This window comes from Pelodiscus sinensis, chromosome 10, assembly GCF_049634645.1.
Source record: "Pelodiscus sinensis isolate JC-2024 chromosome 10, ASM4963464v1, whole genome shotgun sequence".
NCBI lineage: Eukaryota > Metazoa > Chordata > Testudines > Trionychidae > Pelodiscus > Pelodiscus sinensis.
The window spans coordinates 26,917,481-26,931,111 of record NC_134720.1 but is presented as its reverse complement, the minus strand read 5'-3'; the positions used below and the strand labels follow the sequence as shown (position 1 = coordinate 26,931,111).

Here is a 13,631-nt window from a genome sequence, read left to right as displayed (position 1 = left end):
CTGCAAAACCTCTGTTCATTCATATCCCTCCTAGATACTCATTTCTTCTGCAAGGTCTACAAGAAATTATATCATTAAGCCTTCCATCTACTTATGCAAGTGTAGTGGCGCATCGGAGTTCCCTCGCCTCCTGCACCCCCGTAGTGGCATGAACAGACTCCACCAGCCAGTAGAATAGAGGGAGTTTATTGCTTCTCCAGGATACAGCACAGCATAGATGTAATCTGGTTACAGGGCAGGCCTAGGATGCCTCAGCCCCCCTTGAGATGGGGGAGACTGGGTCCCTAAATCCCAGACCCTTTCCTAGGCTGCTTCCTCCATGATACCAGACAGAAACTAAAAACATCCCTTCCAGGCCTGCCCCCTAGCCAGGGGCTGGCCTCTCCTCCTTCCTTTGTTTCTCTCCCTGGGAAGTAACCGGTCGAACAGGTTACCTCCCCGTCCCATCAGCGACTCTGCTGGGCCGTGGTACAGACAGCAGCCAGTGCGGGTCACCCACAGCCCCAGCCTAGCAACCAGCAAGGTACCAACACTATGTTACAGCAAGCAATTCAAATAATTCTTTGCAACCAACATGCTATGCACTAGCCTTCATGGAATAATATGGTTGGTTTTTTTTACTCCGGTCCTTACCTCCCCTCTTGCACCCTACCATTTTCACCCTTGGTCGTGCCTAAACTTGGTACACTCATTGCAGCAGGTCTCATGAGACTGTTAAAAGAAAAAGTTAAGAGACCCATTAGAAAATTTTTTTAAAAAACTAATACTGAAATACTCTATTAAATACTTAATCTAACCTAAAACACAGTAAGTCAAGAAGCTAAACTTCAAAAAGATTTTATTCATCTCAAGAAGTTAATAAACCTTTGGGATCTATTTCCACAGCCAGCTGAGAAAATCAGCTGGAGCTCATCTGGCCCACATAACGCATTCCTAACTAAAAACTCTCCTGTTGTGATTATTCTCTAAAAATGTTTAGTCCCGACATTTTGCCTTAAACCTCCTCCCGCCCCAAAGACAACACATAATCTGAATATTTCTGCTTTATAAACAATTATTAAGGAAGGAACAGACTGGTTGCATAGCTAAAGGGAGGTGATAATGGGATATGCAACCTCAGAACAGATCAGAACTGTCAGAACAGTTACTAATACATGGCAGCTGTTGGGTTGCATGTAGTACTAGAGTTGGGTATCTCAGTTTATTTCCCAGCACTGGGGTTCTACATTGTAGACCTAACACCATATAACCCCAACAGACAGCTGAAGGTTCACATAGGCTGGAGAATTAACAATCCCCCTCATACCTAGAGATGGCCACAGATGTCTGAGGAATGTTGGCGGGGGATAGTAGAAAAATGTTCACTGTCCCACATCTGCGCTGTATATGTTCTGAGGGTAGATAGCAGAGTTCCACTTTAAGGGCTGTCAATCCAACACCCTTTCACAAGTGCTATATTTGAAGAAAACTAAATTTTTAAAGCTACATATCAAACATCCCATTTCTACTTTAAAAGTTGGACTTCTACTTATAGTAGAAAAACAAGACATATCATTCTTAAACTATCCAGTTTGTCAGATGTTGATAGGGTCTTCTGGCAGTCGTGATATTTACCACCATACTTTCTCTAACCCTTTGGAGACAGCAAATATATCTGTATATCCTATTAACTTTCCATTTGGCCAATAGTTTGGAAAATGTCAATGTTAGCACAATGGGAATAGAGTGACCCACTGATTTGTACAGCTGCCTAGAGTCATTTTAGCCAGCTCAAATTGCACACAAATAGTTGAAACTTCCCATCCTTCCTCTAAGCTTTTAATCCCCCACTCTGACCTTTGAGCAATTCTATTTCTCTCTCTCTCTTTTTAAAATACACACTAAATTATTTTGAATAAGGGGATATTTTCAGCCTTAACTGTGACTTTCTAAACTTTTGCCTATTTAGGCAATATCCTTATTGTTAACTAAAAGTGCACCCAGTTCATTATATATGGGAGTGCGATTTATTTTTGAAGAAGAACTCTGTATTGGAAGTGTGCTGAGCCTGGACTATGTTTTGCCCTCCAGAATTAGAGCAAGTAAACATTTAATTAGTCAGTATGACAGTTTAAATGCAGCCTGTCCTGTTTTATAGTTTACAGAAACTATGCCGCTGTTTTACACTGGAGAACTTAACTGCATTCCTGTGAACTTTTTTCCCTCTTAGGATATTGATGGAGTGCTGCAAATTATTTACTTAACTGAAATTTTAATGACATTAAAAATCCTTTATTAAAAACGCCCTTTTAATCAAAGTAATGTACAATTATAAATTATGTTTGACCATATTAATACATCTTGGTAGAAGTCCTATCCTAGTCACATTGGCAGTAAGTATGCAGAACAAAAACTCAGATGACATTTCTTTTAAGAAATCACTGTGTGCGTGTGTCCAACTTTTCAAAATTAGGCCTGATTTTGCAAGATGCTAGACACCTCTTAAAACATCCATGGGACTTTATGCCACTCAGTATGTCAAAGGATTGGGACCAAAGAAGTTAAAGGAACTAAGTGCCATTTCAATTTCAATAGGTAAGGGACATTCTTTAAAAATACTAGCCTACAGTGCTCGAGGCAGGGGTGGGGAAAGCATAGAGAGTTTTGGCATGAGACTCTTAAATCACACCACTAGGCCATCATCTAGATTATGTAACATAATTCAGCTATTGAATACCACAAAGGTGTTTAAAAAGGAGCCTCCCTCTCAGCTAATTGCTAGAATACGCTCCAAAACTCTAGCACTTCCAGTCTGTACAATCCATACCCACTCTCAAAATCTATTCCTCTTTCCCACACAGAAGTGCACGAATCTCCTCCAGGGAAGGGGAGAATCTGTGTAAGCAGAAAGGATAGCAGGTTTGATTCTCATTGACCAAATACTTGATGAATTGCATTTGTGGTATTTTTTATTTTTAAGCAAAGTGGTAGCTGAAGAAATGAAAAGCTGAAGTCAAACCTTTCTAATCAAGAATGAACTACCAATACTAATGGCCAATATCTCAATAATATGCTTTTGATAAAATATAATGGACCAAATGCACCGCAGTGTAATAACCCAATGAACTGTTGAGCATGATCTCTTTGCAGAAAGCTGGTTTAAGTGTGTTGTAACTCATTTCAGCCTGATGGGACAGTACTTTAAGGTGAAAACAACTAGGAGTGCTGTTGCACCTTAAAGATTAACTAATTTATTAGGACATATGTTTTCATGGAGTGTGGCTCATTTTGCCATATACATGAAGTAGAAGTTTTATTTTGGCAAGCATTTAATACACTTCCAACAGTGATAAGCAGGTGAAAATACTTAAAGGGGAAAAAAAAACTTTTTGTAATGAGCTAGCGATTCCCAGTCCCTATTCGAACGAGGGATGTTAAATTTAGATCAAATAGTCAATGGAAATTCCATTGACTATTTGATTAGTTAATTAATCTACAAGGGCATCTCTGCCTTCCGGGCTCTTGCTACAGTTCAAAAGTGGAAGCCCACAGGGGTGGGGGAGAGGCAGTGGGGCACTGGCCCCACGCTCCCTTAGAAGCCTGAGCCTTTGAAATGTACAAGAGCAGCAGAATCGCAGAATAATCGGCATGAGTGGACACTGCTTCAGTCTCCGTTCACACCATTTTCCACTGTGCCTCTACCTTCCCTGCTCCCCGCAAAGACAGTTCTGGGGGGAACTGGCTTTTAAGCCAGCTCCCCCCAGGACCAACTGCTGCTCTCCCCTCCCCCTACTAGATTACTCAACTAGTCACTTACATCCCTAATTTGAACCCATTCTGATGGTATCAAGTTTGCCTATGAATTCCATGACAGCAGTTTCACCCTGAAATCCATTTTTCAAGAATGGCAGCTTATCATTGATGGAACTGGGTCATATCCACCGTGATTGAATTAGCCTGATGAGCACTGATGTGACACTCTCATATCTGTATAAATCGTTGCCAGACTGAAGCTTCCATTTCATGCATCTGATGTTGGGATTTGAATTGTTAACCATCTGATGTTGGGATTTGAAAGGTGATGCTTATTAGTTCCAGTTAACCAATAACTGGAGGGGGCTGGATCAACTCTCCACCTCTTATCAGAGCAGACCCTGTCCATGGTGGGCCCAGGTGCCTCACTGTCAGGGGCTGTTCTGGCATCCCAGAGCAGCCTCTGTCTGCAGGGAGGCCAGGCCTGCCACAGACAGACTGGGGTAGTTCCCTGCCTGGATCCTGCTTACGCAGCTAACCAGTTAAACCTTAGGTTAACCTAACCCCGAACATTTAACTGGTTAACTGATGAACCAGCATTTTGCATCCCCAAGCTGATAAAGTGAACTGCAGTCCACAAAACTTATCACTTAAAAAAGTGAGTCTTTCAGGTGCAACAGGATTCCTCCCTGCTTTGGCTGAAACAAACTGACAGACTGCTGGCTAAGCCAGAGTTCTGCCACTACAGCCTGGTTGACAAGGCCAATTACACCAGCTGAGCAAGCCCAGGCCTGAAGGGCTAATGAAAGCAGCTGTGGGCCTCATTAGCTAGAGGGCTAAGGCAGACAGTGGGGAAGTGAGTAGCCAGGGTGTGGCTGAGTACACTTGCCAGCCAGGAGAGGCTGGCTGAGTTTGCTGTGAACAAAAGCTCTGTAAATAGAAGGTGGTGGGAAATTGGCATGAACAATAAGGCACATATGAATGCACCAGAAAGGGTTTCTGGTTGATCTGTGACCCGAGAAGGGGTCCCAAGGCAAGGGGCCTGGGCAAGGACTTTGACACAAGACAAACATGGCTGCATCTCTGAAGCTTGTCATACATGACAGTAACACATTCGCATAGCTGCATGACTTCTCAAACAGAAACCCCAAACAACCACAATTTAATTTCCAGCCCAGCTGTTTACTCAGATCACTTCATCTTCAAGATGGTGTGGGCTAGTCCACTCATCCAGCCAGCTTGTGACCTTCAGCAAAGGGAAAGCCTAGTGGCACTTCATTTCCAGGTTTCTAGCAAGCATCCTAGTGTTCTACTGCTATTATTCTAACTGCTGGTGGTGCTAAGCAGAGGTGGATTGAGGTTTCCTGAGCCCCAGGTCAGAGCAAGTGAAGGCTTCTCCCCACTCTTTCCACCTGCGGCCTCAAACCCCATCCCACCTCTTCCACCTGCACCCTCATCTCCTTCTGTCCCTTTGCAGGGATGGGACCTGCCCCTGTTCCATCCAGGGTCTCCCTCATTCTGCAATCCCTGCACATCCCTTTTTCCCTTCTCTCTCCTTTCTGTCTCCTCTTCCCCCGCCCCCCACTGCAGCCACAAAACCAGAGAAGCTCTGTCCCTACAACACGGCCCTAAGGTAAAGTGGAGGAGTGAGAGCTCCTCCAGTCCCCAAGCCACAACTGGAGTCTGGGTGCTGGGGCTTCCCCCACCATCCCTTGTGCTTCTGCAGGGACTAGATCAGGACACTCTCAGCTCACCTAGAGCTTCTGCTGGGTAGCAGGGTCCAGTGCAGGGATTTCCCCTGCTGCTCCACAGCATACCTGGGGGATGGATGATGGCCACAGGAGCTTCCCCTTCCCTAGCAGCATCTGCCAGGTACAGGGATGGGTGCTACTGGGGGGGGGGGGTGCTTAGGTGGGGGGACTTCAGCTGGGAACATGTTGCGATGTGCTGGGTGGGGCGGATTTCCCCTGCCCGGAACTGCTGCCACAGAGTTTGTTTAGGTTGTGGAAGCTTCTCCTACCCCACCTACTCATTAGCCAGGGCTCCTGGCTTCTGCCATCAGGAGTGGATCTTTTCCAGGTGCCCTCCAGTTGGCAGGAGCCCCTGGGCACAGGTCATATGGGCTCAGTTGCTTATCTACTGTGAGTGGTAAGAAACCATTTATAACCCCACCCATAATCACTCTGCAGCAGTAAGAACCCAAATACTTTTCCAATTCCCATTTGCAGCACAGCTACTCAGCCTTTACGGATATGTCTTCCGTGTATGTCCAATACAAGTTTTACCCTTAACCTCTTATCTCCACAGAAAACCCTCTCACTCAGGCTTTGAGAATACTTTCATCTCGGACTAGCATGACTCAGGATATGGGCATGAGCTTGAAGTTTAGTATGGGCCAGCTAAGCACACTGACTACTTGACAGTAAGAACACAGGCTAACCAAGCCTAGGTGCTCTCTGTCCTCCAATACATAATTACACCTGCATTGCACTTGTTTGTCAGACTTCTTCTTTCTTCTGCACTGAGTTTTAACGCCACATTTATCTGCTCTATTTCTACCGAATTTTCCACTGCATTTGAATAGAAATGCTATCCAAGAAATTCACCTGTTCTATCGGTTGGAAAGAACTTGACACCATCCTTCTGTTAAAGATATTGGTATGACACGCAAGAGAATGTCCACATGGGAGCTCAGGGCAAGTGACACTACAACATAATGTGAAGGAATTCAATGTGCCCCAGACATCTTGCAAGAAATCCAGCGTTGTACAGCACCATTGTGAATGCAGCCAGATGAGCGTGGCACAGGTAAAGCTTTGCTGAAAACCCACTCATTCCATCCTAGCTCAGGATATGTCTTCATTGCAGAGTTCTTCTAACATACTAGGCCAGAGGAAGTTGCTCCAGAACATATAAGGTAGGTTTCACATCAAACAAAACTTTCATGGCATTGTGCCCTGCAAAATGGGAGGAGTTTTAACATGGGGTTTATATCTGTATTGTGTATTCACAATTCATGGTCTATTAACATTTCCAGTCTAAACAATTTTGGGGGGAGTTTATAAATGAACTATATATATTTACATTGGCTTTATTCACTGGGATTGAGAGCCATGTGTATTTTATTCTAAAAAGCCATGTGGGTTTTTTCCCCTTTTTCCAATTTGCAGATGGCAAAGCTGATGTAAACAGTGTAGAGAATTTTGCCTGAGGGCACCGATGTCAGCAGTATCAGGGCTAGGACTGGAAATATGATCTGGCATCAGAGCCAATATTAAAATTAATAGGCTGTTGCATACTAGACTATGCCTTATATAAAAGTCCTTTATGTATTCCATTATTAAACTTTTGCCAGAATTACACAATGAAAGGAGCTCTTGAGGTTAACCAACGGTTGATATGGCTAGAGAAATATTTACAGGCATTAGCTAAGCCAATATGAATAGATTAAAATGAAAGAAAGAGAGGGAAAACAATATCTCTGCTCATCAGCACATTCCCAGTGGCACCCCCCTCTCAATGTTAAGTACATTCACAACACTTATAGCACTAATCAGGCTGAAATAGAACAGCCTCTTAAAGACACAGCGGACAGAAGAGGTTCAAGACTTCAAACAAAGGGACACGTTAGGACTTTTTTATTTAGCTTAAAATAATTTTTAAAAGTTTCTGCCACACTCGGGTTATTGCTACCACTTTGCAAAAGGACACCAGAAAAATAATTTTATGAATGTTAGTCACTCCATATTAAAGATGAAAGATTTACTATTTGAATTTCTTTCTGGCCAGTGAATGATACTTATATTAATTATCCGACGCTCATGTTCTAGCACAGTTGTCCAATATCTAGGTTGCACACCATATCTTACTATGCAATTTCCTATTCATTTTGGTTTTGTACTCTGGGTTCCAGCAATACAGAAAACATTTAATTTTCAAAAACATTGTTTTCATCAAGAAAAAATAGTGGAAAAATTCTCCTGAACTTGGGTGTTTTGAAACTTTTTTTAAAAATAAGGTCTAAATGTTGAGTTTAAGTCAATCAGAGAGTGGCCCTTTAAATAAAAAAAGAGCTACATTTAGAATTCTGCCCAAAAGGCAGATAACATTCCACAAGCTTTCTGTTGCCTCCAAATGTAAACATATTTCTGGGAATTCAGATACTTTAAACAAAGAAAAAAATGTAAAAACAATTGTTTTGTAACAAAAAGGAGGATTCTATCAGAATCTAATAGCCCATGCTATATAGATACACACACACACACGAGTTACCCAGCATTGCTCGGGAAAGTGGAGGAACAAAATGTAGAAAAACAGTAGTCCATTATCGTTTTTTGAATGGTAGAAAAGTTGCACTGAGTTCTATAGGGATTAAAATATATATTAAAAAAGTATAAAACAACCAATTTTACATGTTATCAAAAACTTTAAACTATATTTTGTTTCATTATTCTTAACAAACATATACAAATTTTTTCTACTTCCAACTCTTGAACACGCAACAGAGTTGTCCATGTGAAAAGAAAGATATCGCCAAATCAATTCCAACTACATTAAGTGACTGTCCTTACGCTTTGTCAGTACACATTGTTGAAATATAAGTTGACAGTTGATATAACTGAGGTGAGGAGCCTGAGGGGAAGGACGGGGAAGGGAGCCGCGTGCCTGCCGCAGGCGTCCGAGCCTGCCCTCCGTTTCTTTATCCCTCCACCGGCCTTAGTGAGTGAATGGCCCTGCCACTTCCCCAAGGAAGTCGCTTCTCTCCACACTGCCAAAGTCCATGCAGCCCCGGGGAGAGGCGTCGGTCTCTCATCTCTTCCCTCCCACAGTACCTTAAAACCTTCTCCTGGAGGAAAGGTTATCCCATGCAAAGTTTGGTTGCAGTAGTTCTTATAGTGTCCAAGTTATTTGCGCATAAACATACAAACATTCTCCTTTATATATTAGATATATATAGTTTTGATCTTTCCTGGAAGTGGTTACAAGAGACAAAAATACAGAGCTAGACACAGCCATAAAGCCATGAGGCTCTTTCATGGGCCAAAAAAAGACATCTGTTAAGGTGGAGTTCCAGTAAGATTCTTTGCAGCATCAAGGCCTGTGGTCTCAGTTATGATGTAGCAAATATGAAGTAATTTCACTTTATTTGCAATTAACTAACTAACTAATTAATTTGGGCATAATTAAGAAGAGTAACTGGTCCTACATTATTAAAGCCTTTTGTTTAACATTTTTATTTAGAATGACATTAGGTCAAAATAAAAACTGATTTATGCTAAACTATTTTGCTGTTCTAATTTTTCTTTTGCCATTAATTTTCCAGATGCTAAGTAAAAACAAATACCATCCCTATTTATACAATGCAGAAGGACAACATCTAAAAGAGAAAACGACAATTGTTGAAAGTCTCAAAATGTGCTATTTTTTGTTTCAAAACATCTTCTGCTGAGAACAAAAGGCAAACCAACCGACTCCCCTCCAAAATAAAGAATACAGCTATATAAAAACGTTAAAATACCAGGTCTAAATTTTTCAAGTCTGACTAGTGATTTTGGATGCCCAACTTGAGACATTTGCAAGAAGCCTGGCTTTCAAAGGGCAGTAACTCAGCCTTTTCACAAAAATCAATCCCCTTTCAGATGTTTCAAGTTGGGAACCCTAAAGGAGCAGTCACATCTGAAAACTTATTACCTCTCCCCCAGACTGGGTGACCTTCTGCTTCTTCAGATACTATAGAGTGAATGGATCTCACTCATTTGCCAGAATATGGTAGTGACTCCTCAGCATAGATTAAACACAAAAAGAATCTACAGTCCTTTTCTAAAAGCTTATTTTCAAACATCTTTTTAAAACTTTATATTACTTTTTAGCCTAATGACAGCTTCCCTCAGCAGTCAGAGCCTGACCATGCAAGATCATGCCTTTCTCTCTGGGAGCTGTAGGTGCTGGGTGCCAGTTAAGTCAGGGTCAAGAGTGCTCAGCATCTTGCAAGATCAGGTCCTTTATTGAGAAAGCCTTCAGAGAATGCATCCAACAAAGGCAAAGGTTCAAAAGTAATACAAAGCTATCCACATGATCACATAGTTAATGAGGTCATTTCAGTGGTTCCTCTCCCTCTGTTGAAACACCAAAGGCATCACAGTCACAATGATTGTTTGTTCACAAAAGCACATGTCTTTCAGTCTGAGAACCTGGGACCACAGGCATTTCACACTGACCACCAAAAACCACTGACAGATGATCATTTTCTGTAACTATGGACTGCACTGTCAGTAACTCATGGTTTCAGTTCACGTGCGATTGGTAAATCTTTGAGACACTTCCTGTTCACACAGTTTCAGGTCTCTAAGCCTGGCACTGATGTCTGCCATTGACACCTGTTTTACTCTGCCAACACTCCAATGGCTCTGATTTATAGAGGTATTTTAGGTGTGGCGCCTCTCAGCAGTATTTCCCCTAACTAATTTTGAAGACTAAATCTCATTTTGAAAAGGAATTTAAGTATTTAGGACTCAAACTGCCATTGACAGTCAATGCAGTGTTGTAGCCCAGTTTATTAGAAAGATAAGGTGGATGAAGTAATATCTTTTATTGAAGCAATTTCTGTGGGAGAAAGTGACAGCCAATGAAGTTTTGACTCCTAAATGCCTAAATTATTTTTGAAGGTGAGATTTAGGCTCCAGAATTGCTTAGGTGTTGCAATGATGTACACCACAACATCTAAATACTTTTTAAAATGCAGACCATAGTAACTAAACATGTTAAAACAGGTGACAACAGTAAAATGTATCTGTGTGTGTTACCTGAAATTTGCTATCTTGGGGTAACAAGGTTCACAGACCCATGAAATTGTGTCTGGTCTATGCAGAGACTGAGACAGACGAGACATGTTAATCAATAGCAAGGAACTAGGAAATCTCTAATCACTATATTTTAGTCAGGGAAACTAAACATTAAAATCAAATAGAAAAATCCTCTGGGAGAGGAAGGAATTCAAACAAATAACTCTCTTTACATGCTAATAAATCAATCCTATACTTTCCTCAATTGACAGCCCATTCAGAGCAGGTTCATCGGTGGATCTTGTTACTCTACGAAAGGAAATTTTCAGGTAAGGCACAGATACATTTTCCTATCCTTATTTGTAGCGAGGTGAAATGAATCCCATGACAGCTGCGTTTTCATAGCCATGTTCACTCAAGAGGAAAAAGGGGAGTATGCACACAATTACATAAAGAGGTAACTCCTTCCTAAAAATTATTGAGATGCTAAAGCACAAAATCACCCATCTACCAATTGCAGCATCAGATATCGGTAGAACATCTTATCTCTACATAGAGAAAGTGCTGAAGCTGCCACCCCTGGTGTTCCCCAGTGGCTAGGGGGAGAGCTGTGGTTGCCTAACCCCCGAGAGAGAGGGGTTGGTGATCATAGCGAGCAGGGAACATAGCCCCTAGCAGCTTTTGGAGAAGGTATTAACAGGTGAGCGGACTGCTGCTTTACAGATCTCCTCAGAAGGAGGAGTCATCAGATCTTTCTGTACATGAATTTGTCACAGCTCTTCAGAAGCTCTGATTGTGGAAAACAGAGTTAATCTCTCGCAACTGTTTCATTAAGACACTCTAGCGCTACTATGTATTGGAGCTTGCATAGTGAGGTCATACTGACAGTCATGTGATGGCAAATCCGGACAGCTTTTCCCAGACATGGTGTCATAACCATGAGAGCTAGCCAGCAGCTAGGGTTGCCAGGTGTCCGGTTTTGAACTGGATAGTCCAGTATTTGAGCTTTCTGTTCAGGAAACAAACTGAGAAATATAAAACTGAGAAAATAGAAATGTCCAGTATTTTCAAAATAAGATGTAATACAGATTGTGATGTAATGTCAAGTGCATGCAGTATTTTTATTGAAACCATCTGGCAACTCTACCAGCAGCCTGGGGACTAAGGGATTAACCTAGCCAGGTATCTGATCAGCCAATAACAATGCAGGTAGGGATTTCACAGTGGGACAAAGGAATTATTAACTTTTCCCTCCTTTGAGTCAGAGAGGTTTCTTCCAAGTAACAGGGAGATGGGAAGGCCTGTCTCTCTCCAAGAAATGTCTTTTCGCAATATGTAAGTAGGGCAAAGTTTAGATAATCCATCAGGTTTTATTGTTTTTCCGGTTTGGGAATGTGGAATTGATGTCTGAGCTGTTCAAAGTGTATTTTTTTCTTTCCTTTTAAAAGTGTTTTCCTTCTGTTCTTAAAGTCCTGAGCCCAGAGGATCCCTATGAATATCTAGATTGATGGCTCTCTTCCATTAGTCACTATGTTAGCAACTATAATTTAGTTTTGATAATAAAAGTTTTCTTTTTTTATTAACCTGATATTGGCTCATTTCTGTGTCCTGGAAAATCTGTGTGTGGGTATCTGCATACCTCTGATTAGGGGGCAGCTACCACAGACTGCAGCTTGTATTTTCTCTTTTCTTTTCAAGCTCTTTGGGGAAAAGAGCTTGAGGTACCTCTCAGGTTTTTAGGGAGGAAATTTCCCAAGTGATTTCTTCCCTGGCTTTCTTGGAATACTAGGATGGTGGCAGCGGTTTTTATTCTCCAAAGTCCAAGTATTAGGATTTTGGGGGAAGTTTTTGTACCAAAACCTGTAGACACCAGATTTTGGGGCGCTTTCACAGTCCCTCGTTTTTGTAATTGTCTTGCCAGAGTGGGGAACAGCCTTGACACATGGCAAAAGACCAAGTCTCTAATATTACTCCTTCCAGCTGCTGAAGCTGTGCAGGTGCTAGGTACAGGAACTGAGAGCAAAGATATTCTTTCCCGGGTTCTCAACGATGGCACCCAGGAGAAAGAGGAAGCAGCCTGCCTGCAATGCACTTGTGGAGAGGAAGGAAGCAGAGGGCAATAAGGACAATGGCAGGGAGGGGGGAATGCCAGAGAAAAATCAGAGAACTAGAAACAGACTGAAAGGGAGAAAAGCAGTGCAGAGACAGGTTGTGGGAAGTACATGCTAGGAGCACAGGTAGAAGAGGCAGGCATGATGGAAAGAGAGAAAAAGGACCACTAGAACATAATTTCAGTTCCACAATTTGGAACAGTCAACGTTTCCGAGTCAACATTAATCCGCTGTCTAACAAATACCTGAAAACCCCACTGTCAAAGTTTTGTCTCAGCCACCACTAGTGCTGATTCACATAGCAAACAACAGGCTATTGCTATCAGGCTCTACACAAGTCAAGTGGTTGAGGTCTACACCGTGGTTTTAAAGGCTCCAACCCTGCTGACGACCCATGTAAGGGTTGGCATGATTGCACATGACCGAATTTCTCTCTTTTTTTCCCAGTTTGTTTGTTTAAACCTAGGGAAATGCATGAAGAAACTATGTTAAAAGAACATTAAGGTTGCAAAGCACCAAAAGTGAGGACATGTTAGAGTTAAAGTTACCTCTGCAAACTTATTCTGCACCCACCGTACTCACTTACACATATGCACCATAATACAGTCTTTAATTCATGAGCACATACCATTTTTTTCTTCAAGGCTCAGGAGTGTGTAGTGAAAAGCTGCTGTTGTCCATTGGACCTGCTTCACTGCAGAAGCTGGGCATGTAGTGAATGAGGCAAGGGGACTGCAGGAAGAAAGAGGATGATTACATGGTTAAGGAAGGTGAACGCTGCCCTGGAGAACTGGATTCTATCCCTATCTGTCACAGCGCTCCTACGTGATGCTGGTGCAGTCATGTAAACCAACATTTTTTAGAGGTGACCACTAACTGAATTTATAAATGCCCAACTTGAAACATAGGGTCAGATTTTCAAGAAGCACTGAATGCTCGCAACTGCAACCAAAAATCTATGTGAGCTGTGCATGGAACATAAAATGCTATGCCAGGGGTAGCCAAA

General features: G+C 42.0%; 1 protein-coding gene across 9 annotated transcripts in view; it reads right to left on the bottom strand.

Moving 5' to 3' along the window:
- MED12L (mediator complex subunit 12L) overlaps positions 1–13,631 on the bottom strand; it is a 348,149-nt gene that overhangs the window by 190,038 nt on the left and 144,480 nt on the right. The window lies entirely within an intron of this gene.